Raw genomic sequence first — 27,868 nt, forward strand, 5'->3', positions numbered from 1 at the left:
CTAAACCGTTTCCTGTGGACAGAAACCCCGTAATATCAGAAACTCGATAAAAGTATGATGATGGAGGAGGCTGGGGACTGCCCAAAGAAGAGACAGAGGCCACATACTTCTCATTCTTGAAGTTATAGCGATCTTTCTGACTACACATGCACAGAAAGGCTCCCAGGAGGTCAAAAGGGAGGGGGCGTTACCTCATAGTGAGTGATGTCAACCTACCCATAGATCTTTTGGCTAGAATCCATCTTGGCTGAGAGCTATGTGCACACATGGGAGCACCCTGAGATACACCAAATACGGACTTAGAACCAGGCGAAGCGAGATGACTGGCCAAAGGAAACCCAGAAGAAATGTCCCCTAAAAGTGATTCAAACCACCACGAGGGGACTCTCTGAGGTCTATGCACACCTACTGTGCTCATTTTCCTCCTAATAAACACTTTATTTGTTGCACTACAATCTGTCTCTAGGCGGAAATTCACTTCTACATGGTGACGGGCCAGGGCCTTGTCACTGACCGCTGGTCCCTGGTGGTCTAGTGGTTATGATTCAGCCCTCTCCCTGCCTCAGCCTGACCTCAGTCTCCGGGTGGGAACTGAAATCCTGCTTCAGACAGCTGCAGGCCGAGGCCACCAAAGATCAGAACCATTTGATGTTGGCTTCCCAGGTAGAGCAGTGGGAAAGAATCCGCCTGCCAAGGCAGGAGATGCAAGAGATGCGGGTTTGATCCCTGGGTCTGGAAGATCCCCTGGAGGAGGGCATGGGAACCTGCTCCAGTATTCTTGCCTGAAAAATTCCATGGACAGAGGAGCCTGGCGGGCTACAGTTCATGGGGTTGCAAAGAGTTGGACATGACTGAGTGACTGAGCATGCACAGCCAGTTCCATCTCCCTGTTCTAACAAAGGACACTCAAAAACGGTCTCAAAGGTATGCAGAATTACTAAGGAAATCAGATGAGTGATGTAAGTGATGTGAATGGCTCCCCCAGTGCATGCTGAGTCCCTGAGTATAAGGCCCAAAGTGATCAAGGAGCATTCTTAAGGATCTTTTCTTTATCATATCACTGCAGATAAACGCTACAGACAAGAATTGTTTTCTATTCAATTCACAGATCACCAATCGATAGGTAGTCATGACCCTTAGAGAGTTAGCCATAGAATACAAAGGCTGCTGACTGAGAATTCACCAACCACGGGGACTTTCCCATCATACATCATGCAACATGTCCCATAATATGCTGGGTGCTTTGGCTTCTGCAGGGCAATTTATGAAGTCTGCTCATACATGGCAGATGGGCTGGTTATCCAGCAGGGTAGCCAAAGGCCTCCAGCCTCCAGACAGCTAAGAGAACAGCAGTAGGGGCGTGCTATCTGTAAGCCAGAAAGGGCGCAGGAAAACGCAACATAGCAGGGCACAAAACAGCATTCAAACAGCGCCCTGGTGAGCACAATCCCCAACCCAGCTGGGCCAAGCCACAATAGAGGCAGCATTGTTGAGGGTCTGCAGGAGCCATCACACTTGTCAGTCACCAATGTGAAGAAGCATCGCCTGAGTTCATCTCTATTTTCAATCGCCCCCTGCCCTGCCCCCACCCAGGGCAGTGACCAGGGTCATGCCGCAGTATGTTAGCTCAGTGTCACCAAACAGCCTTGAACCGGAGGAAAGAAGAACCTTTCCCCAGGGAGACATGGACGTGGAATCACACTCTGGTCCAGTGAGCTGAATATGAATGCATTTTCCTCTCCCATCCTCAGCACCATCTATCCCTTCATCCCGACTTCCGGGTGCCATTGCCCAGCTGGACCTCAGGCAAAGCTAACCAAACAGTTGTTCTCCATTCCTGCCCCTCCCTGAAGCCGACCCACAGCATCAGTGTTCCTGACCGCGGTTCAAGGCAGCCCAGCGAGACACTGGCTCTGGGGTCAACTGTCAGGGATTACTGCAGCAAAGGAGCATCTTGACCCCCCCAAACCTACTGCAGCTCAATTCTCTTCATTAACAATGAGTCACTCTATTCCAAAGATGTGAAAGAAAAATGTCCACAACACTTTCCCTTTGAAAGGCAGTCTACAGGTGATCAGAATTTAAAACATAGTACCTGTTTCAATTCACTGACAATACAATTCACAAAGGAACTAATTCAACATTGGCTTTAGGCAGGCACGCTGGTGAATCAAAACAAAAGCCATGTTAGAACTTATTAGAAATGTTTGAACCAAAAGGTTTTAGAGCCTGAGAAGTTTGGCGATGTCTAACGTACCTCCCTTGTTTTAAAGATAAGGAAACTGAGGTCCGGGGTTCCTGAGGAGAAAAAACAAACCTGGAATACAGTTTGCTAATCAGAATTCAGGACTCCATGTTCTACAGGCACTTTCAATGTCTTTAAATATCTGTCTACTTATGCACTGGAATCTGTCAAAACGTATTTTTAAATGACAGAAAAATCTATCCATTTAAATATATTCTGCTTTATTTCTAGATGGCAGCTTGGCACACAATCTTCACATTCTTTAGCAACACATCAACTTGAGATAAAAATCCCTAATTCCATAAAAGGAATAGGAGAAAAATGAAAAGACAAGTACTAGTTGAGTTGCTACAGAGACTTCGGCCATTTGGTGGTGGGTAAGCACAGACAGGGTTCTCCCGGGGCCCGAAAACGCAGGACTCAACATGTAAGCTGTCAAATGATGACTTGGCCGGTCATCTGCAGGTAACTTAAATTACACAATGTCATCAAATGTTTTGGTTTTATTTTCCTATTTGGGGAACTCCAAGAACTTCCATGCAGCCAGTCTTCTAGTTCTCAAACACCTTCCTATTTACAGTGTTCCTTTTAAACTACGTCACTTGCTCTTTGGACATGGAGAGGATATAAATTATAAATAAAGTCAGTTTCTTCTAGTCGATGCCAGGTTTGGAAAGATGGGACTAGCTGAGGTCTGCAACCTAGGGTAACCACGATTATTTTTGGCATCACAGTGGCAGCGAATGGAGAGATGGACATTCCCATCCTGGCTGAGGCGCCACACCCTTGAGAATTCTTCCTAACCCAGGGCTGGAGTAGGTGTTCCCAGAGGACAAGGAGCACTCCTCCGTCAGATCACACTCTTCTGGAACCTTAGTCAGATCTGTCATGATTGTAAATAAATTTGAACTTTTAACTACCACGTTACAGAATTCACCTTTAGTGTGAGGTATGTGACCTCGGGAAGTTTTGTGTCAGTTTTCTCATGTGAAAATGGGGATAAGAGTACTTATCTCAGTTTCCTTGTTTATAAAAAAGAATATAACAGTATCCACCTCAAAGTGACTGTACAGATTAAAATGCTCTTGTGAATTATAGCACAGAAAAGCATTGCAAGACCATAAGTAGTCAATAAACACCAACTCTTAGGGTACTGCTGCCCTTGTAAGTCCTAACACACACATTAGTTTTCTTCTCTGTGCTTCTTTAAATCTTTACCAGTCAGATAAGATAAGCTCTTACCTGTGATGGGGGGCGGGGGGAAATCCACAAGATTTGAAATCAGACAGGAATGGGGTAGCATCCAGACTCTGCTATTAACTACATTTCATTAATTAAAAAGATATACTTTTCCTCATTTTAACCTCACTGAAACTGAAATGTGCCTTACATGCAGTGAAAGCGGGCATTATCTCCAATCTTAAGCAAACTATTTAATCTCTGTAAAACTATTGATATTACCTTCCTCTCTTAGGGTTGCAGTAAGGCACAAATAACACAATCATGCAACCTCCTAACATACAACAGGCAGCCCTGACATACATTTTGCTCTGCACCTTTATGGGTTCAGTGACCTGTACATAGGAAATGCTTAGGAGGTGAATCAATATTCACATATATTTAATGGAACAACCCATTATCCATGAAAATTTAAAAATAGGACCCAGACCCATTCCAAACTAATGTGTTTGGATGTCCCTGCCAGAACTGCCTACAGAAAAGGTCAGGGGCTTTAAGAACAAGAGCCCTCAGGAGGGGCCGTGGATGGACACCCAGAGCCCTGTGCAAGGACATGCAGGTGCTTTCAACAACCCGCCCAGGGCCTCGGATTACTGTCCAGCTCCACAACAGGGCCTCTGCTAGTGTTTAAATCCCTGCAGATGCCAAGGGCAGGTTCAAAGTTCGTATGGTAGGGACAGAGTTCAGGAAGGTGCTTTTTCCAAATCCAGTTATAATTCTTTCAGTAGTAACAGTTACACAGTTTGGAGCACTTACTTCATTAAGCTCCACTTAACTCTTCACAATAACTCTATGAAACATAACTGACTTCATCAGCATTCCTGCTTTCTGAGGCCCAGTGTTTAAGTCACAACTTAATAAGGGACTGAAATCTGCCTGGTCCCCAGGCCTGTGTCCTTAACCACCACGCCTTCTCTGGAGGAAATTATGAACATTGGCTGCAGAAGGAGGCAAGACTCTCCGAAAGGTCTCACTTTCCAAACAACCCAAGAGTATTCTTCCCAGGAACATGTCAGACCTCCTGCTCCAGGTGGATGGAGGCAGATGGAGTAGATGTGGGTGGGGCAGTTCTGTGTGGAATGAGTTTCAGTGGGTTTCCAAGCCCAGTGGTGCTGCCTCTGCCCTGGACTCTAGCCAGCCCTAACAGGCAATGTTTTACATTTGACTTTTTCCATTTCACTTGTTCGAGATTTATTTCCCATAGCTCCAAGCAGCACCCTGCAGCTCACCTCTGGTTCTTCCTTTCTTCAATAGGCTTCCTCTAGCTTTTTCTTTTCTCTAAGTTTTATTTATTATTACTTTTGGTTGCACTGGGTCTTTGTTGCTACATGTGAGCTTTCTCCAGTTGTGGCGAGCAGGGGCTACTCTTCATTGTGGTGTGCAGGCTTCTCACTGCGGTGGCTTCTCTTGTTGCAGAGCACAGGCTCTAGGTACATTAGCTTCAGTATTTGTGGCACATGAGCCCCAGAGTTTGGGCTTAGCAGTTGTGGCACACAGGCTTAGTTGCTCCTCGGTAAGTGGAATTCTCCCGGACCAGGGATTGAACCTGTGTCCCTGCACTGACAGGCAGATTCTTATCCACTGTGCCACCAGGGAAGTCCTCTTTTCTGGTTTTTTTTAAACTTCTGGTTCTTTGAGAGTTTCTCTCCAAACAGCAATTATTTCTCTCTCAGCAGGACTGCACCTCTTGGTCAAAAAACTCTTCTTTATTCATCCTTTGCAGATGTGAGTCACAATGAAAAGCCACAGCTAGAGATTCCTCTTCTGAACTTTCCAGAAAGTCGATGATAAATGCACATGTGCAGGCATGTTTAGAAAAATGGAGAAGCCAGAGGAAGACATGTAACTTTCCTTGGCCCCAGGTAGGATGTCTGCACTATCAAATCTCCACACCAAGGACCACAGGGAGAAAGATCATTCCCAGTGGAGGTTTCAGGAAGATACACCTCGAGTGCCCGTGTTCCACAATCTCTCCTTCAGCCCTTCCTCTACAGCGATCACTGTGTGTGTGCTCAGTCGCTAAGTGGTGTCCAGATATCTCTGTGTGACGCCATGGACCATAGTGCACCAGGTTCCTCTGTCCATGAAATTCTCCAGGCAAGAATCCTGGAGTGGGTTGCCATTTCCTCCTCCAGGGGCTCTTTCCAACCCAGGGATCAAACCTGCATCTCCTTCATTGGCAAGTGGATTCTTTTACCACTTGAGCCACCTGGAAAGCTATGTTGCATTAATTTCCTTCTCAGCTGAGGAAACCCGGAGAGCTTTTTATTTCATGTCGTCTACCATTTCTACGCAACAAAGTTAGCCAGATGGTAAATCACACAGCCATCGAATCATTGCATTCCTCCAAGAGGTTCAGAGATGTGTGTTTTTAATACAGAAGCTAAGGCCACGGCAGCTGAATTGCTCAGTTTCTGAATAAGGGAGACTGACCTATTTCTCTCTCCACTCCATCCATAATGGAAATAGGTTGGTAACATTTCCCATGACTAGGCATTACAGAGTTCCCAGGTGATAATATTGAGACTCCCAGATGGCAACAGTGGTAAAGAACCCGTGTGCCAATGCAGGAGACTTAAGAGACATGGGTTCAATCCCTGGGTTGCGAAGATTCCCCTGGAGAAGAGCATGGCAACCCACTCCAGTATTCTTGCCTGGAGAATCCCACAGACAAAGAAGTGTGGCAGGCTACAGTCCACAGGGTTGCAGAGTCAGACATGACTGAAGTGACTTAGCACAGCACAGGTGATAATGCAGACTGAAGGAAGGAATACAAGGGTCACTCCAGAACTGAGAGGGATTCACTGGAAGTAAGGTCCATGAGTCAGGATACATAAACTCTACCACTTCTGCTGGTGCCAGGCCCAGATCATCCACGCACACCCAAACTGCTGAGATGATGAGTGGGCAGAACCTACCACCACCTTCACTTACTAAAATAAAATGCAGTGTTCAGTTTTGCAGATGACTTGATCTGCAGTTGGAAAGATATTATGACTAACTGACTCTGGCCTTGTTTACTCATCCCACTCACACCACAAGCCATGCCAGACAGTCTCAGACGCTTGCTGAGCACAACTGGCTTTTGGAAATGCCAGAAAACTGATTCACTTTTTCAAAGCACAGTAACTTATCCTTTGGCAACGTGACTCCTAAATCATTATCCTCAGCCATGACTAAAGTGCTGCATCAGGTGATTTCAACAGAAGCTCTCCCATGTCTACCCTCCATCCCAAGGGTGCCCTGGAATGTTCTGAGTTTCACGGTCTGTGTGCCTTACCTGCTTTTTGTAGTGGTGACCCACCGATCCTATAAATTCACCATGAATTAAAGATCCCAGAAACAACTGCATTCATGTACATATACAATTAATATTCCAAATATGCAAAATAATTCACACTTGGGAAAAATTACTCAATTACGGGTCAGCCATTTCACAAGTACAGAAGCTGGCCCTGGTACCATAACCAGGTATAAATATTATCCAAGTGTCTCAAACTTCGGAGAGGCTAGAGATCTGTTTGATTTATCAGTAACAAAGGGGTATGACCTCTTCCTTCGGTTTTGCTAAGGGATCAAACTTTCTAACTTTGCAGATAAAAGGACTTACCATACTATTGGGAATTTGGTGCTACGTACTTTGTTTCTCTCTTAAGGGGCTGGTTAGATTCTTTCTTTGGGACAGGGTAGTGGTCACTACTGTGCTCCAGCCAGATTTCACTTTTAGGGCAAATGTACGCATCCCTGGCTGCTGCTGGCTCACAGAGAAAGTCCTCAGGTAATGCCCCTGGAAGGGGCAGCCAGCTGCCAACCATTGGCTGATTCAAGAATACACAGGTCCAGCCCTTTGCCTCAACTGAAGACAACTGGGCAGGCCCCCCGGCTCCAGAGCTCCCCATAAGGGCACTCAGGGCTTCAGTCATTCCCACACTGCCAGTCAGCTTGTTCCCTGCCCAGTCCTGCCATCTGCTTTTCCTGGCCCCTAAACCCCTTCAGCACCCACCTTCTGGTGTGCTTCCAGCCAACCCAGCCAAAACAAGCTGCTTTCTAAGTGTAGAAAGTTATTTCTTAAATCATGTCAAGGAAGTTACAGGTCCCAGAGAGACATTTTCTATCAGAGGTCCTGTGAAGGCTGAACAGTCTCTGAAAACTACCTGTGATTCTGCTTAAAAATTACACATTTTTCATAACCAGCTCAGGCCGCTTTCTGAACACCAGCCCAATGTGGTCAACAGGGACAAGAGTTTAAATAGCCCAGGAGCATCACAGCTTCAAAAGTCAAGGAGGTGAAACACGGCCAGGTGAATGATCTGTGTATCACAGCACCACGTGACCCTGGACACTGATACCAAAGCACGGGGTGCCGAGCTGCAGTCATCACCCTTGACCATTGGAGTGTACCCCTCCCCACATCTGACACGCTTGTCTGATAACTTCACATCCGAGGAAATCTTTAAAGCTACCTGAAAGGGCCTACATGTAAGTATGACAGTGAGACCTGAACATTTTATCCCCAAAACTCCAAACTTTTAGGAACAAGAAACAATTCCTAGAGCTGACTGATTACTGATGACTTTGTACTCTTTACTGTATCCCCAAGAAAACAGATGGCAGACAGGCCTGAGCAGGTAGCAAGAGCTACTGCTACCGTGTTGCCAAGGGGGCATAGCACCACCTCCCAGAAAACCTCAAGGAACTACCTTGTTGTCATCCAGGCTCTAGTGCAGCTTAGGGTCCAGGGATGAGGTTAGAGATGTCTCAGGAGTAGAAGTCAGAGGAGAAGCAGGTGCCTACACAGTGTATTTCATCACCAGAGGGGTGGGTTCAGAATGTTAAAAATGTAGATAATGTACTCCCTATGAAACACTCAGTTTAAAACTACTGCAGGAACTTCCCTGGTGGTCCAGTAGTTAAGACTCCATGTTCCCAATGCAGGGGATAGGGGTTCGATCCCTGGTCAGGAAACTAAGATCTGGCATGCCACACAGTTCAGCCAAAAAAAAAAAAAATTAAACCATACTACTGCTTCATGTTTTATAGCCTGTTACACACTGTCTCATCTGACCCTCACAACTCTTTCTATGAGGCCTGGGCTGTTATAATCTCAACTTTATGTCAGGTTAAGTGATTTACGTGTGGCTTCCCTGGTGGCTCAGGGAAGTTAGTAAAGAATCTGCCTGCAATGCATGAGACCTGGGTTCAATCCCTGGGTCAGGAGGAGTCTATGGTGAGGGGATGGCAAACCACCCCAGTATTCTTGCCTGAGACAGAGGAGCATGGCAGGCTACCGTCCATGGGGTCGCAAAAGAGTCAGACACTACTCAGCGACTAAACCACCACCACCACAGATGACTTGCCCAGGATGACACTGCTGATCAATGTTGGGATCAGACTGGCAGATTCTTGGTCCCAGGGTCCTCTCATATAAAACTCTGCCAATTTGCAGCATGTCTACATATTTCTCCAGGCTTGTGTACAAAGCCCCCAAACCTTGTCTCCCTCCTCCTGTCTTTACAGCCTCCACCCTCATATACACATCTCTATTTCATGGGAACAAAGGCTACCGATGACATGAGTCCTGAACAGGGTCACAAATCACCATCAAAGCGCTCTCTCTCTCAGTGACTCCAAACACTCCAAACTCTTTGTTGATACAGACCACAGCCTCTGGAGTATGGCTTACAAGAGGATAAGGGATCAAGTTATAAGATGACCAGTATTCAGTGTCTCTGACTATCCAGATTCATGTCAGTCACATATACAAGAGGAGAGAAGAGAAGAAAAAGCTTTAAACAGTTCACTAATTTCTTGGACACAGTAATTCCTTCTAGGAAACCCTTCCTATCCTGGTCAATAGGTTTTGCAACTGTTATTTGAGGCACTTGGTGGATTCTACTCTTGCCAAGTCGACATTCTGTTTCTGTAGTACAAAATGCCGGGGCTGAAGAGATCAGGTGGGGATGCTACGGTTTCAGGACCAGAGGCAAGCATCTCTGTGCTGCAGGTGGATGCATTACAGAGGTGGGCATGCTAATGAGCACTTATTACTCTTCCTACTCCACAAGCCAAGCAGCAGCAACAAGAAATGCCTGCTAAAACTTGCTGGGTTCTCAGGCTTTGATCAAAGGGCTAGTGCCACAGTGATTTGGCTGAAGTGATTGACACAGGGCTGAACTGGATTGTTATCTCAGGATCACAAAGCCTCGTCTTAAGTTCTCTGTATCCTGTAAATCAGTACTCAGGTCAGCACCAATTTTATTCTTCCAGACTTAACCTACTCTCTTCACCAGTAATACCGCTAACCCCTTTGCCCCCAAATGTCCACTTTCACTGATTATTAAGAAATCAAACAATGGACCTGGAATTTTAGGAAAACAAGTGCCTACTGATCATTAAAATGGGGTGTGGCGTTCTACAATGTACTGCACTCAGTTTGCAACAGTCAAAGGATTTGGCCTCACTTTGATCCTTGAGACATAAAAGGGAACTGAGAAATCATGTAAATTTCACTTAATCACTAATACTTAACTTTAACCATGTTTCCTGTAAAGCATATACATATGGTATTAATTATACAAAAGTACAATTCTAATTTATGAATTTATATAAATTAAATTTTAAAAACACTTTCCCATCCTTGTCTCTCCATTGCTACCAAAGCAAGTGCAGGGAATGGAAAAATCACATGGCTGCAGATGTAAATTTCTCAGAGAAGGAACAAGAGTATCAGCTATTAATCCAATAAAGCCCCATTCTCATTCACTTTTCCCTATTCCAATACTAGGTTGATGTATTGTTGAAAATGCAACCATGGCTTCAGGGACAGAAAAAAACAAGAAGACCCAACACATATCCTAAAGAAGATTCCTGAAGAGTGTTATCTTTAACTCCACAGAGACAAAACTGTGTTGGGTTATAACATAATTCTACAATAATAACTCTTGTAATTACTTGACTCAATTTATTAAAATGGAAAAGTCAGAATAAACATACAATAGAAGTCAAATGGCAAGATAACTCTCATGTTGAAATTCTTTAGGCAGAAGTAACAATAATATTAGCAAAGTTTTTTCTTTTTTTAAGTGGTTCACAAGGTCTAGCCTAAGGACGAGATCTAACCCAACTTTTATATGGTATGAAAAAAATAAAGATTTATTTAACAACTTTTCTCCTGAGTTATTTAATAACTTTGTCTTTTCTTATGATTTTATGTAACTTTTTTTAAGGCTGCTCTGTTACCTGAATGTTTAACGATTCACGGACAAGTAACAACTCCATGAATAATGCCAAAATTCTCAACTATGTGTAAAGGAATGCCTGGGTTATTGCTCCTCTAAAGAACTGTCTGTGCTTTTTACGTAAACACATAGACAAAGTATGTTTTATTTTGGCTGCGAGTATAGTTCTAAACTGGGGGTTCATCACAAAATTCTCCAAGCAAAAGGATTTCAGAGAAGTGATTTGGCCACACCAGAAGAGAAAATCTACTGAACAGGAAAATAAGTAGGGCAGATAAAGAAATGTTTCTTGCATTTAAATATAAATAACATTTACTAAAATTTCACAAGTCTAAGCAGATTTACCAGCTATTCTGAAATTTTTAAACAAAAAAAGAGCATTTTCAGCTTTGAAACTAGGAAACAATCATTACATCTGAGCTCCCACAATAAAAGGGCCAGGTGCTATGCTGGGTGGCTTGCATGTCCTATCTCCACTTAATCTAACATTCCTACAAGGCAGACACTGTTGTTTCCATTTTAGAGATGAGAAAACCAAGTCACAGTGTTATGACATGACTCTTGGTATTCCATCCAACACATGTCTGACTCGAAGATCTAAAACAGTTGCTGCTACCCTCTGCGCAATGGCATCGCCGAGAAATTACACCCAGAAATTACAACGAAGGAATTGTTTCATAAGCAGAGGATCAGCTCTGCAATCAGAAGCTCCAGATTTTAATTATGCTTCCATTGATTGGCGGTTTCCTCCAAGTTAATGGAGAGGAAAATAGTGTTTAACCTCATAAAGTTGAGGTGAGAAGCACATTAAAAAGCCCGAGTAAAAGGGCTTTGCAGAAAGAACAACCGAGTGAGCACTGGTTGTTATCGCTACCTCCCTCTTTAGGCTTCAGCTAACACAGCTGGTGACCCGCAGATGAGCAGGGCTGTGGGCTCATATGAGTCCATCTGCAGGGCAGGGAGTCACTTCCACAAGGCCGAACAGCACACAGCTTGGAGCCTGAGAGAGTGGAACGTGATGGTGAGGTGTGGAGGGGCCTGTCTCTGCTCAGTCCACCTTCTCCTGCACTAAATAAACAAATTGTTGGGGGCCAATTCTGTGGCCAGGTACAAACACCGTTTGCTCAGCCAGATGCTGGTCCCTGGCACTCAGCCATTTGGGAACCTCTAGGAGCCCTGCTGCCTGCAACAAGATCACTCCCATCCTGAGGGAAAGCAAATTTAAAACAAAACCAAATGATCAGGGGCCTAACAAGAGCCTCATCCTTTCTCATCAATTTTCCTTATTCTCTCCCTCTCTACCCACCTCTCTCACCCACACACATTCCGGTGTGAAGGGTTTTCCATGGTACACAGTGGGTGTCCATATTAGATTCAGCACTTTTATCCTCATCAGGAAACTTGATAGCAATCTACTTTGGGATAGAATTTTAAACACTGATAACTCAACACAGTGACTTTAAGAGTAGAAAGGGTTCATCTGAGTAGAGATGAAGGAAGGTTGCAGACCCCAGGCGGAAAACAATAATCAATAGATTTGACTACACAAAATTTTTAAACTTTTACATCACTAAAAACAAAAAACTTTTTATCAGAAAAATTAGGGTAAAAAACTAGGTGAAAATATTTGCAATAACTATCAGAAAGGGCTAATAAGTGAAATACACAGAGTTCATGACAATGAGAACAACACTAATTCCCAATAGATGAAATGGGGAAAGTATATGAACAGTTAAGCCAGAAATAGAGCCGACAGTCATATACATGGTTGACCTCATAAATATCAAATAAATAAAAAAGAAAAAGAAAATATCTTTTCTCCTAGAAAGTTAACAAACATTATTAAAATGAGAATATCACTCTGCTATTTTTTGGTAACTGATATCAACATGGACCAAGACATCCATGCATGGTGACCCACACCCTCTGATGCTGCTTCTTGTCACCTCTTGTAAAGATGGGAAGGGTCTGAAAGGCAGAAAATGCTGACTGCCGAAAGATGCTCAGCAAACACTGAAAACAGGCTGTGTGTGCTGTGATAGGGTTAAAGAAACCATGAAACACCAAGAGATGGAAGATATTAGAGTCCTTAGAAATAATATTTAGAGGTGCTGTAGTCGGGTGAGGACATGCAAATAAAACAACATTAAGAGGAATTCCTTGGCGGTCCAGTGATTAGGACTCGGTGCTTTCACTGCTGTGGGCTCAGGGTTCATTTCCTGGTCGGGGAACTAAGAACCCATAAGCTGAGCAGTACAATGGAAAAAAATTTTAAATAAAATTAAATAAACAAATAAAACAATGTAAGTAAAAACAGGACACAAAAATACACATTCAGAATACTTCAAATATGAAAAAATATATATGAATGGAAAAAAAGGAAGGAAACACAGCAACAGTAGTTGTATTTTCGTGTGGCAGAATACTGAGGACTATTTTTTTTAAACTGTATCATCTTTATGTTTTTTTCCATATCATCCAAATCTTCTAGAAGGTGCATATATTATTTTTGTAACTATAAAAATATTAAATAATAGTCTCAACTTTAAGTTAAAAAAAAAAAACAACAGATAGAAATCCAACAGTTCTTCAAGCTACTCCTACAAATGCCAAAACTGTGCAGCAAGCAGGTAAGGCAGTAAACGGAGAAAGCGGCCTCATTTTAAACTTAGGGTTATGAAAACAATAGGCTTCTTGATGTGAAAACAAAAACTTCTCATGTCCCATTTATCAAAACGTAGTTTGGAAATTCACTAATCAAAACATTTTCCATCAGAGGATTTAAACTCACACACCAAAATTATCTCTAGTTAAGCAAGCAGGAAGTTTACCAGGAACCCCCTAAAAATTAATAATTGTTTTTACAGCTTTGATAAATCCATGCCAGCTCATGTTAGTACACGGTGTGGCACACACAATCTCCAGTGAGTCTGTCACTTCTAAACAGGAAAGCATGAAATCCTTAGCATAAGGCAAGAATCACAGATGTTCTGAAGTGAGGCGTTTTAGGGTTTGCCCCCCACCCACAAAAGCTGGTTTCTCAGTCTTTGAGATGGTTTTCTTAGAGTGACAGTTAATTATGCCAAACTCATCATATTCATCATCTTGTTTCATCTTCAGGAACCTACAAGGAAGGGTGTCTCATCCTCAGCCCTACTGACGTTTGGGGCCGGGTATTTCTCTGTTGCTGATGCGGGGAGAAGCACCCGTGCATTGCAAGGATGTTTAGCATCATCTCTGGATTTTACTTACTAAAAGCCAGTCTTGCCTCCACCCCCAGCTGTAACACAAGAAGTGTTTTCTGACATTGCCAAATGACTCCTACAGGCCCAAATCACTCCAGTTTAAAACCACTGCTACAAAATACTATTATTGACCCTATTTTACAAATGAAGAAACTGAGACACAGCCATGCTGCTGCTGCTGCTAAGTCGCCTCAGTCATGTCCGACTCTGTGCGACCCCATAGACGGCAGCCCACCAGGCTCTGCCATCCCTGGGATACTCCAGGCAAGAACACTGGAGTGGGTTGCCATTTCCTTCTGCAGTGCATGAAAGTGAAAAGCAAAAGTGAAGTCGCTCAGTTGTGTCTGACTCTTAGCGACCCCATGGACTGCAGCCCACCAGGCTCCTCCGTCCATGGATTTTCCAGGCAAGAGTACTGAAGTGGGGTGCCATCGCCTTATCCGAGACACAGCCATAGGTCCACCTAAATCCACAGCCCAAGATCAAAACCCTATCCTGTCTTTGTGCACAGTAGGAGGTCTATCTTAGAGTATAGGATACTACTCAAGTCTCCTCCACATTCCCATAGAGGCTTGTCTAGGCCTCAATGCACACTAGCCAAAAAAATCGTTACTCTCATCACTAAAACATTCACTGATTCCTGATTGGGTAGTAGGGCCTGGCAACAAAGGCAGAGTCATGGCCTTCAACAAGTATATAATCTATTTGAAGAAATAAGATATAGAGATCAGCCATTTGGAGCACCAGTTTTGGAGGAAACGCTGTTTCTTCATCAGTAAGAGGAAGATAATGCTAGTGCCACACTCATAATTAAGTGAGATGACATAAGCAAAGTTCCTATCACAACGCACAAGTTCAAAAAACAACTAGATAACCAAACGCATGGTAACATACAGGCACAAGCACTGGAAGAATTACGGCTTCTCAAAATCACTGGGCTGGGAGGAACCTTCACAAACGACTTGAACTCACTGTCCACTTAGTGCTGAGTCACTTCAGTTGTGTCTGACTCTTTGTGACCCTATGGACTGTAGTCCACCAGCTCCTCTGTCCATGGGTTTCTCCAGGCAAGAATACTGGAGTGGGTTGCCGTTACCTTTAGCATTTAAAATTCTAAAGATTTTATTACCTGCTTCCAGCAAGAGTTTGTAGGCTGAGCTCAGACTGAGGCTCTCACAAGGGTCTCCTGATGAACTGCTTTAAGGGGGGCTAGAGGAAAGATGAGGGTTTAAGCAGGGACAAACAGTAGGAAAAGCAGAAGAGCTGAGTAGCCTTAAAGCATTGCCAGGGGGGCAGAGCCTGGGTGTGAGCACAGGAGAGAAGCTTAGAGAAAGAATCGAGATCAGATGAGGTCACAAGTGACACAGTGACACAGTGGTGACACTGATCAGGTGAGACCTGGGAAGTATTTCTCCTAAAAAAGGCAATCAAGAGCTAAAATACAAAACAAAACAAAAAAGAAAATAAGGGCTGCTACACTATGAGGTTGGAGAACTTAATTTCTCAAGTTAAAGTATCAGCATTCTAATTCCTTCACAGCATTCCTTGAAGACAACAGGCAAATGCATGCTCTAGATCCATGAAAGTGAAGGCTTTGCCAGAATAAAGAGTCAATCTTGGGACTTCCCTGGTGGCCCGGTGGTTAAGAATCCTCCTTGCAATGCAGGGATGTGGGTTCAGTCCTTGGGGTAACTAAGCCTGTGCAGCATAACTACAGAGCCTGCGCCCTCTGGAGCCCACACTCCACGACTGGAGAGTCCATGAGCCACAATGACGGTCCCACGTGCCTCAACTGAGACCCAACACAGCCAAATAAATAAATATTTTTTTAAAAAGTCAATCTTCCTCCTCAAGTCCACAGGTGGTCCTCCTGTTTGAAAACTGGAGCCCAGAGCAGCCAGATCTTCTCTTTGTTAAATGTAAATTTCCATTGGTGAAGTCACCAAAAAAATTAAGAACTGGCGCAAATTTCTTAAAATACTGTATATTTCAAGCCATACTTGTCTGCAGGCAGTCTCCATCCCAGATCCACGAGTCTGAGAATTCTGCTGTAAGGCTGAGCCCACAGGAGATCAGAGAAAGGACCAGGCAGGGCTTGTACCAAAGGTTTATTTGGAAGATCTGTCTAGCCACAGGTGCAGAATATAGGGAAGAGACTAATTGCACGGTCTGTATCAGAGATGATGACGTAAACTAAGGGATTGGTAGAAGGAAAAGTCATTCAGAAAACACTTGAAAGGCAAAAATGACAGGGCTGATGGCCAGGAGAAGGGTCTCTAGGTCACTCCACTCAAACCTGACCCATTGTAAACTTTGATAATGAAGCTGAGACTTCAAGATCAGAGGGTAGCTCGAGCTTAAAAGTGAGTTCTTTAACTTCCCAGAACCAGGGCAATCTTCATGAACTTCTAACCTGTAGTCACATACAGAATCCCATGCTCAGAAAGACCCCATATCTGGTTTAACACTCTGCTGTCATCATCAAGATTCCTAATAATTTAAACTTTGAATTTTTTTCATAAATGAGGTCGAAATTCCTCACAATTTAAACTTGTGTTCTATAAACAAGGTCAGATGGCACAATGGAGCGTGCACGTAAGCAGAGGAGATCTGTTTAATAAGAGTGGCCACCATTCCTTGCCGCCCTATTCATACAGTGTTTGCAATGCCCCAGAAGCACAGAACTTTGGCAGGCTCACGATGCATCGAGTTCAGCAGGACTCAAAGCGAGTTCAAGGTAAATGTGCTACAAACAACTGAGCGAGCAGGTGGGTGGGTGCTGACAGCCACAAGAGGCCATGCTTTCCTTTCCATCCAGAATCCGCTGTACACGCAGAAACAAGGCAGCATGTTTCTAAGAAACAAAAACAACCAAACACTCCTTTCATATCCTCTCTTACTCCTGTCACTCCCCTGTATTAACCAACCACTTGAGCTGACAATGACAGCACAGGAGAAGGAAAGACAGAGCAATTCCATGGTTCTTTTTCCTTTCAGTCTTTCCTTCCATAAGCCAAGACTAATAGACTGTGCAAATTGAGATGTGAAATAACGGTAGCCAGGTTTGTGCAGGGTTTCCTCTGTTCTGATAAAAAGAATATACAAATGCATTTACAAACCACGAAACACTAAGAAACATGATTTCAGTAATTCTGTGTAGTTGTTAAATGCTCTTATATTTGCATTTCACACTGGCATTGCATAATAGAAAGATGAACAATAAAATTCACGCTGATGATTTTTATTTTCACTTCACTCAGAATAACATTAAAGCAAATAAACACCATGACAAGTAAAGAGAGACGACGGAAGAAAAAGAAAAGCTTTTCCTGTTAGTACCTTTTACAGCACTTTTTCTTGCTTTTTGAACAAGAGGGTCACACATTTTCATCATACACTGGGCTCCACAAGTATGTAGCTGGCCCCACTGAGAATCACTGAACTCAAGAACATTATGCCCAGATCTAAGTATGCTGCCCACACTTGGATACATTTATACTGACATCAGTCAAAGCAACCCCGCAAAGGACCCACCTATGGGCTGATGGGAGTGGTGCTGAGTTTTAGTCCGACACTCTTAACTATTAGATTACTTCAGTCCTTTTCTTATACAACTCACATCATTGCAACAACAAATCTGCTGAAACAATGCAACCCAATGTCTTTCAGCCAAAGATCTTTCTGAGTTCCTCTCATGACCTCTTGTGTTCGGTTTACACGTTAGTTACGTTCTAAAGGCAACCAACATTGGCATCCTCATCTTTCCTATGTCATCTCTAACTTCAATACTCTGGGGAAGAGTCCCGGGATGGGCGGGCTAGGCAGACCCCTCTCTCCCCCTTCGAAGATGCACAGAGCCAGTTAAACCAGAGCATGTAATGATGTGGAAGTCTCTGCTGGACACCTCCCTCTTTCAGAGTACTCCCTGGTGCTCTGTGGTTCAGTGTTAACCAAACCCAGCCTGTGGTCCCAGACCCGGGCTGCTTCCCCGTCACTCAGAGCTCTCGGATTTCCCCTGGGAAGTTGTTCTAAGAACCATTCAGTCTGGTATCTAAAAATTCCTCCTTCACATACAGTCAGGTATCCCTTTGTCTCATTTCATTCCCCTCTTCTTTTTTTGTACCACTACTTTCCACTTCAATAAATTGATTTCCTGCCTGGAGATACATCCTGGCAAATGTGTCAGCTTGCATTGTTTAGATGAGAGACTTCTGTCATTCTTTCAAATGTTTCCTCTGTCTCAATAATCCTGAGAGCTCTGGGGAGCCTGAGTTACTTGTCTATGAATTTCCTCTCACTGCCTCCTATTAGACTGGGGGAGGAAAAAAAGGCAGACTGCCTGGGGTGAACTCACTCAGCTCTTATCTCTTCCAATCACATTTCTTTCCTCAATTTCCCGCAACCTTTCTTTCATTCTCTCAAGAAGCATTCTTACAGATTTCAAAGCTAACCCGCATTCTCCACCTAATTTCAGTCTATCCCTTTCCTTTCCCCTTCTTGTTTGCTGCTTTCATATTACCCTTTCTGCCTGGACCATCATCAAACCCACACTGTCAGAGCACATCTCTCCCTGTTCAATTCCTTGAAAGGCTGGGCTAACAGGACAGCCTCGGGTTCATCACCGCCCATGTCTTCCTCAATCTTCTGTCCTCTGGATTCCGTGGCTACTGCGCTGAAACTGCTCTCCTAGCCCACAGATGACCTGGCAGCTGGACTCGGGGCCACTTCTCAGGCTCGTCCTGTAAGAGGTCTGCAGCACTGGATGGTGGGGATGGTCCACTTGTGTTGGGCGTGTTTCATTCCCTTGCCACCGGCAACCTCTTCCCTTCCAACCTCCCTGGTTATTCTTGCTCTATCACCTTTAATAACTTCTTTTCTTTGGCCTGACTATGTCTACATGTCAAGAGTTCCCTGTGGGTTGTGTACTTTCTTCTCTTTTTATTCTACGTTCTCTTCTTCAGCAAGCTCACCTACTCTTGCTCTTTAGGTAGCAACCCTACAGAGATGGTCTATCACTCAAGGGTTTTGCCTACACTCCAAACCTAAATGTCTAAATTGGTGCTTAACATCATGATGTGAATAGCATGAATAACTAACAATTCTTAGCAGCTTTTAACATGTCAAGTACAGAACTAAGCCAGAGGCAGTAATACGAAGTGGTTGAGGTTACTGACCCTGGAGACTGTATCTACCTGCATTTAAATCCCTGTCCAACACACAATCTGTGTGACCTTGGGAAATTCACTTAGCCTCTCTGTGCCTCGGATTTCTCATTTGTAAGAATAAGAACAGTACCTTTTCTTAGGGATGATGTAGGGATTAAATCTAAGTTGAAATATGTCAGACAGTTAGAAGAGTGCTTAGTACACACTGAGTAGGCATTAGCTATTATTAATACTGTTGTTGTTATTCTCCTAAAAACCTAACAAGACAGGTTCTATGATTTAACCCATTTAGACAATGAGAAAACGAAGGTAAGTTATCATGGGTCCCAATGAATTGCAAACTCTAGATGTTTAAATCTTCTTTTTCAGATGCTTAAATCTTAATTCATCATATTTCCTATTTAAATTCAACTTTAGCTGTGTGCCTTTCTTGTTCTATCTGTCCTCACTCCGTTCGCCACATATACCCCTCCTAACATTCAACATATTATTTCAAGAGTCATTTTTATAAAATAATAATAGTTCTTAGATCCCTCCCTACCTTACAAAAAAACCCACAACTCATTTTAAAGCATAGTCTTGTCACTCTTTTTAAATCCCTCTAAGATCTGGCTTTAGAATATCTTACCTCTATTAACAATACTGATCTTCCTATCTTTCTCTAAAACTATATTCTATGCTTTGTTTCAAACCCAAGGATGTTCGTGTCCCCCCCAATGTCTCAACATTTCCTACTCATCCCATTGAAATCCCACCTTCTCTAGTAGGACCCCTCTAAACCCAATCCTTTACTAATTCATAGCACCATCTTCTACCGCTTACCTCCAAGAAGCCCCACAAACTGATTCTTTAAACTTTAATACTCTTTATATTTCAAGAGTAATTCATGAGGCTGTAAAACAGACATAAAAAAATTAAAGGCCCCTCATCTTTCCCATCATCTTCATCCTATCCCCCACAAATCACTCCATTTAGCAACTTTTTCCTGCACTGACATGCTTGGCGACTTTTTTCCTTAAAATACATATAATAAACATTTGTTTAAATCTGTATATTTTCCTCCAACTTTCTAACAGCTAAGTAGCTTTCTAAATCTGTTTTTCATTATGATTATGTGTAAGGAAGATCATTCCATTTCTTCCCCTGTCTTCTCTATATGAATATGCTTAAGGGTAAAGACCATGTTTTATTTGCCCTTATATCTCCAAGATGATCTTGTACCAAGGTCAAGAACTGTTTAACAAAACAGTAACAATATCTGTCATTAATCCAGTGTTCACTGTATGCCAGGAAAATCATTGTTAATGTTTCACATATATTATCATATGTAATTCTCATAACCCACCCAATTATTCCCATTTCACAGAAGACAAAAATCACATAGTTAAGGACAGAAGAGTCTAATTTACATTTCTCTGACTCTGGAGCACATCCACTTCATCTCTTTGGTTATAGGTAATAAAACTGTCGTAAGAACATCTTTTGCTTTTTCAACCAAAGTTCGGAGAACACAAGAGTTCCGAGTATTCCAGTGTAGGCAGATGGGGCTGAAGATAAATAGATGGGCCTTGGAATGAATGGTAAATAGATGGAGGCAAGTGGCTACAGCCATAAAGTTAACCCACCATTCAGTTGTTCAAACCATGTTTACTGAGAACCTACTAAAAGTTAAATTACTTACCTCCCCCTCTTCAGGCTCCTCACTATGGTATTCTTTAGTAATAGCTGCCATCATTTATTAAAAATCTATGTACCAAATGTATTATTATTATTTCTATTAACATTTTCTAATACTGACAAACTTCCCTGGTGGCTCAGACAGTAAAGTGTCTGCCTACAATGCAGGAGACCCAGGTTCGATCCCTGGGTCGGGAAGATCCTCTGGAGAAGGAAATGGCAACCCACTCCAGTACTTTTGCCTGGAAAATCCATGGACGGAGGAGCCTGTCCATGGGGTTGCAAAGAGTCAGACACAACTGAGCGACTTCACTTCACTTCAATACTGACAAAAATTCCATAAGACAAACACCAGTACCACCATTTACAGATAGTAAAATGGAGACCCAAAACCATTAAATTTTTTGTCAAGATTAGTCTGTAATGAATAGCAAAGCCAAGATTCAAATTGAGAGTATGCAGGGTTCCAAAGTCCAACCCATTTTTTAATCATCCAGGATGATGCCTTTTAATTCTGAGCGAAAAGAACTATGACTTCTTTAAAATTTAAACTCAGTCAGGATCCCATCTGGCTTCAAGTAACAGACCCAACTTCTGTGGTTGAATCAAATGAAGATTTATTTTTCTCAAAATAAATCAAGAGGTGGGCAGACCAAGTCTGGTACAGCGTTCCAGAAGGCCATCAGCTTCCCAGCCCACTTACCCCTCAAGCTTCTTGAATTTGGTCACAAGACAGCTTCTGCAATTAGAAAACAGCATCCATTATCCTGGAAGAGATAACGAGAAGCACAAAGAGCAATAGCCTAACAAGCAAGAGAGTCTGTGGGAGAGCCCCTCCCAGCTACCTGCATCTTATTGGCCAGGACGATGTCACTTAGACACCGCCCAGCTGCAAGGGATTCTGGGAAATCAAGTTTGGGGGGGGGGGGGGGTGTGTGTTTTGTTTTGTTTTTAACTGACCACCAGTAAAAAGTGGGAAGGATGGAAACGATTGCACACCTAGCTGTGTCTGCTCCACAGGGTAATGTAGAGTGCAAGCCATCCTAGAGAATCACGGTACCTTGAGAAGAAAGCAATAAAAGAACTTTAAGTCTATGTTTAAAAGCCCTCTTGGTTGAGCAAAGTCACCCACTGATGGGGGTGGAGGTCGGAAGAAAGTTTTACAGACACATCCAAGCAGCTGATCCAGAGGAAAAACACTGAGACCCAGGTGACTTCACACAAACTGTCCTGGCCGACTCACAGGTTCACTCAGTGTTTCCTGTGAGTCGTCACTGTTTCCCTTCCTCCCACTCACTCGCTGTCCAGTTACTTTAGATGAGAGCTTACAGGCTCCTCTGACTCTTCCATCATTCATAATAAAACGTAGAGTGTGTTCAAATTTCAGTTCAAGCAAAATAAAATCCTCGACCATGTGTTGTTACGAGAAGCATTATCTTTACAAAAAGGTAATGGTTCCAGGGATATTATTTATGCAACCACAGCCACACTCTCAAGTTATTGTATTAAGAAAGTAGGCCATAGAGCTTTAGCCTGTTTACATTTTCTTTCAAAGTTCAAACTTTTCTCATAAAAACCTCATACAATTCTATGATGAGAAGATTATATTTGTGAAAAGATATATATGGAGAGAGGGTGACAGAAAGCCAGCAAAAGGACTTCTGTGAGCTATATCCTAGGCTCACAGGAAATACAAGATGACATGAAACCACATTCAATAATACAGTTCAGAGTAACATGCATGCAAAGCAAACGGTAAGAGTTCCCAATGGGCCTACCTACTTCTTCCCAAGAACTACCTTGTGTGCCTAAAGAATTTGGCCACTTACTTATGAATGGACTTGTCACTGAAAACAGCATCTTTAGTCTCTCTCTCTCATCAGGTAAAATTAAGTTTTCCTTTGCTACCCCACACGCAACACTAGGAATCAGCGTATCGGCTCTCGAACTCGCATTTGTTTTTCTGTCAAATGCTTAATTTCTCTAAGTTAAAGGAGAGGTGAAAAGACCTCGCCTTACTCTGGAGTTCAAAGGATGTCCACAAAATCTACAGCCAGTCCCCAAAGTTATGGTATTTGATCTTCTTCCCTCATGATCCATGTCAGTGAAACGAGTCTTTACCAGAATGACTGATACTCAGTGCAATCTGAGTTCGCACAATTCCTTCGGTCATGGGCATTTTTAGGTGCACCACCACACGGAAACCGCCACCTGATGTTTCTATTCTGAACTCCTTACGTTTGCCAAGAAAAACAAGGATGTGAATGTGGGCCAGTCAAACTGTGAGTCACACCAAGTTCCAGGGAGACATGCAACCAAAGTTCAGTCACAAACTAAGACAACATACCCACCTGGATCCCTCAGAGTCCAAACCCACATTTCAGAAATAGAAGCTCTCCAAAGAGAAGTGGTAGAGGTTTCACTCAAACCCTCCTCTTCTTCAAAAGCTGCCTAATGAGTGTGTAAACTTAAAACTCCTGGAAGGGCCCACTGTTTCATCTAAAATCCAGTTGTTTGGTGTCTTAGATCCTTAAACATGGGGCAAAGTATTGATGTAAAAGAAACCCTCACCACTTGGCTTTTTGAAACAGCAACCAGTGCCAAACAGGCATCAATAATTACTGTTTAAATAAAGAGTATAAAAAAATAGAAAAGTCTTTGTATTTTCTAGGGTGGGTTAGTTCAGGCTTTCTTTTTTTAATCCATTAGCTCCATTTAATGAAGCATCAGTCTTTATGGTGGTGATAACATGTGACAAAAGCTATAGGCTTTTGGCTAGGAAAATCATTATGACATGCACAGAGATGAATTTGAGAAAGTGATGACATAATACACTACAGATTCAAGGAACTACATAAGCCCAGAGCAGTTATTGGATAGTGTCAACATGGGGGCAGCTGGATGACTGATTTAATTGTGAAATTATCAACTTTTAGTTGAAGGGAAATGCTGGCCAGAGGACAGACACTTTGTTTCATTTGTCCTAAAACAACACCCAGTGTCAGTAACCTTAACAGCTTTGGATCGCATACTTAAACACATCTGTTCCACCATGGTTAAAAAACAATAAAATCATGGTTGCCTGAAAGATTTCACAATCGGATGCTCAACTGGGATTTTTTTCTTACTTTCAAAACTAGTATGACTTTCTAAGGAAATCTTTGGGAATAAAAAAATGTCATAATTATGTATTGGGTTGGCCAAACAGTATGTTTAGGTTTTTTCCATGTTACAGAAAAACTCAAACTTTTTGGCCAACCTAATACTATCTCTTGCCTATGTGTGCACCTTAAAGGAACATTTCTTTAGTAAAGAATCAAGACACAGACCCAAATGTGAATGGATATTCATACATTCATTCACTCATTCATTCACTGTTTTGAAAAGGTAATTCAAATCAGATCAGAAACATATAGTAATATCTCTGAAAAGACAAGAGAGATGAATGAGGTCTTTTAGTTAACAGTTTGAAAGATGTGCTTTTGAAGATATAGGTATTTTTTAAAATGGGAGATGAGAACCTCAAAAAGTTACTTTTAATGTGACAAATTACCAACATAATCTAAATTAACTACAAAAGTACAAGTAGTTCATGAATATGAAAGGTTTTAAAAAGAAGTCAGCTAGTCAGTAACTCGGAGAAAGCAATGGCACCCCACTCCAGTACTCTTGCCTGGAAAATCCCATGGATGGAGGAGCCTGGTAGGCTATAGTCCATGGGGTCGCTAAGAGTCGGACACGACTGAGCAACTTCCCTTTCACTTTTCACTTTCATGCATTGGAGAAGGAAATGGCAACCCACTCCAGTGTTCTTGCCTGGAGAATCCCAGGGACTGGGGAGCCTGGTGGGCTTCCGTCTATGGGGTCGCACAGAGTTGGACACGACTGAAGCGACTTAGCAGCAGCAGGAGTCAGTAACTGAGGCGGGGTGGGGAGGGAATTGACCTTGTTCTGATTTATCTCCTGCAAGCACAGTGAGCAACAAAAAGACTACCTAAGCAGACTACCTAACTTGTTTTCAAAAAATGACTAGAATGCCCCTGAAATTAGGCACTATTGATATGTAACAACAGTGTGCCCTGAATTTCAAGTCAACATCTGTCCACAACGGCCAGATTATCCCATTTTTTAAAGGAGCTATCGTAGCTGGTCAAAGAATTTAACCAAAACCTGATTCTACCTTTCTCAACAACTCAAACATCTTTCAAGTTTTGTCCTTTGAACATACGGTGTTTTAGTATACCACATCTGCCTCCTACACACAGATGGAGAAAGAGAAATGTTGGTTAAAAATAAGTATGTAAATGTAAAGGTTGCTACTCAAACTGCAAATGCAATTTAAAGCTTTGTTATATTCAAGGCAGTAAGCAAGGACTCATTTCTTGGAAAGAATTATAAATCTGAATTTGGAAAACAAGATAACATCCTAAAGATACTACTTGACTGGTTTTTGCAGCTTTCTTTCGGTATTACAAACAGCAGTCTGAATACTCCATCAGTCAAGGCTTCAGAGAGCTCTCACCAGCCCACAGGAATTCCACCTCACCTCCTGGACTTTCCTGCTGAAAAAGTGCATTGGAAAATACAGTGTGTTTTATGTACTTCTACTCAGATGGTAAAGAATCTATCTGTAATGCAGGAGACCTGGGTTTGATCCCTGGTTCGGGAAGATCCCCTGAAGAAGGGAATGACTACCCACTCCAGTATTCTTGCCTGGAAAATCCCATGGACAGAGGAGTCTGGCGGGCTACAGTCCATGGGGTTGCAAAGGGTCAGACTGGACTGAACAAATAACTCTTTCACTTTCACAGAACATAAATAGCAAAGACTCGGTAACCATTATTTCAGTGACATTAGCCAATTTCTGTTTCTCAGTCCAAAACACAGATCAAAATTAAAATATATAGGCTTTTTCAGTGAAGCACACCTCCTCTTTGCAAAAAAATCTACTCTTAATCCAACCTGTGCAAACTAAAAATTTTAAGAACAATACAGATGCAGGTGTCTTATGCATGCGTGCATGAGTGTGTGCTCAATCACTTCAGTCGTGTCCAACTCTTTTGCGATCCTTTGGACTGTAACCCGCCAGGCTCCTCTGTCCATGGGACTTCCAGGGCAAGAATACTGGATCAGTTTGCCATTTCCTCCTTAAGGGGATCTTCCCCATCCAGGGATTGAACCCATGTCTCTGGTGGTTCCTGCACTGCAGGTGGATTCTTTACCACTGAACCACCAGGGAAGCCCTTAGGTGTTTTATAAACAACAGCAAAACAAAACACCTCTTTTTTGCCCTGCAACCTAACTGGTATCTGGCTAGAAAGACAGAGAACCCCATCAACAAAGTCCCGTGTCTCCACACTTCCCGACCTGGGATTATTAGATGCAATATTTGTGGCTGCTTTCTTTCCTCCTCTCCCGGAAATGCCCTGACGTACAGGCACCTGGGATGCAGCTTTTGACTCACAAAGAAGCCCACGCCCGTCTCCTCCCGACCTGGCAATGGAAGGATCCTCACTGCTGAGGCACTCTGGTGAAAGAAAAGGGAAACTTGACTCAGGAGTCCCAGCCCAAATACTTTCTTTGCTTCCCCAAAAGAAAGAGCCTTCAGCACTGATAAGTGAGGGTTCTCAATCAGTGTATAGGGTCAATTTTTTCCCCAGAAAGTCAATCATACCCAGTTAGTAACCTGGGCACACAAAATCACCAAGCAAGAAACAGCTAAAGAGTTTGAAACCGGAAATAAACAAAAAAACAGAATTTTGTATTTCGGCTTATCTAAATATCCTTTTGCAGTTCCTTTCCCTACAGATCGAATTGGGACATGAGATCAAGTTCTTCTATTGCTCCCTGCAATTCTTATTGAAAGGCAGGATTCGTTTTGGCCCCACATGTTGAAAAATTCATGTTCCTATAATTAAGAGTTTGTTTGCCACGCCTTCGGCCACATTTCCCAGTTAAAACTCCCTTCTCTAAAAAGGATCCATGAAAACAACTACCAGCCCTCATCCTTCCCTCAAACAGCCACAGAAAACGGATATGAAGGTTCTCAACAGCCTTTCTAACCTTTCCAGATCACAACGTAGGCAACCAAAGGGATCCTCCGTTAAGATGTGAGAGAAAAAGAACCGGCGTTGAAGCATGCCCCCAAGAGACCGGTTTTCCCACAAGCTCATAATTAATACACTCCAAGTGAATTTCTCACGTTCTGACGGAACTATAAAAAAGGATTTCTTATATTATGATATAAAAAATATGAATAACAATGACAGACTTTCATTTAAATGTAACAGACCACAGGGGAGCCAATAAAACTCAAAAACTTTTGTTCTCTCTCATCATAATTTTTGAGTCGATATTTCATAAACTTTTTGTGACATTTTAAAATAACAGCCCCCTCTATACACACACACACACACACACACACACACACACACACACATACACACACTTCTCTGATTGGGGTTCTTAAGTATTATTAGCAGACTGGGGAGGGGGCGGTGTTTAAGGACACAGACAAGATCTCACACGTCCAGTCCTGGAGGTATTTTTCACCTAAAAGCTAGTTGGGAGCCCCAGGAGTTAAGCCCTACCCCACCCACCAAAAAGTGCCCGCTCCCACTGGGAAACTGGAGTGAGCTGGAAAAGGAAATCGAGCGGTGAAAAGGAGGAGCAGCTGCAACCGCACAACGGTGCCACTACACTCCGGTCCCCGAGAGGAGCCAAACGCCCTTACCTGGGGGGAGGAGAGCCGCCAGCACGAGTTGCAAAAGTTGTGCTTCACCTTCGCCCGGAGTTCAAAGCGCCGGCACTCCGGCCCCGCCGCAGGCTGGCTGCCCCGAGTCCTCTCTCGCCCGGCTCCCGCCTTCCCCACCCTCTCGGCCCTACACCATGTCAGGAATCCGGGCAGGCACCGAGCTGGGAGCTGACATCACTCCCAGTCCCAGGTACCTCCCCTCCCTCGTGCCCTCCCACCTCCCTCCCCGCGGGAAAGAGCCATAGAGAACGCGCGGGAGGGGTGTCGGCGCGCCGCGGTTCGCGCTGATTGGGCCCTCGGACTGT

General features: G+C 43.2%; 1 protein-coding gene across 10 annotated transcripts in view; it reads right to left on the bottom strand.

Moving 5' to 3' along the window:
- PPFIBP1 (PPFIA binding protein 1) overlaps positions 1-27,736 on the bottom strand; it is a 205,837-nt gene extending 178,101 nt beyond the window's left edge. For 3 of the 10 annotated variants that reach the window (XM_019961412.2, XM_019961414.2, XM_019961411.2), the window contains exon 1: positions 27,543-27,736. The gene's annotated coding sequence lies outside the window, so the exon portion shown is untranslated. Of the gene's footprint in view, positions 1-21,512; positions 21,577-27,542 lie in introns of all 10 variants that reach the window. The other 7 variants (XM_019961415.2, XM_019961417.2, XM_019961413.2 and 4 more) reach the window with 4 other exon arrangements.
- Between the last annotated feature and the right edge of the window lie 132 nt (positions 27,737-27,868).

The sequence above is a fragment of the Bos indicus genome, chromosome 5 (assembly GCF_029378745.1).
Source record: "Bos indicus isolate NIAB-ARS_2022 breed Sahiwal x Tharparkar chromosome 5, NIAB-ARS_B.indTharparkar_mat_pri_1.0, whole genome shotgun sequence".
NCBI lineage: Eukaryota > Metazoa > Chordata > Mammalia > Artiodactyla > Bovidae > Bos > Bos indicus.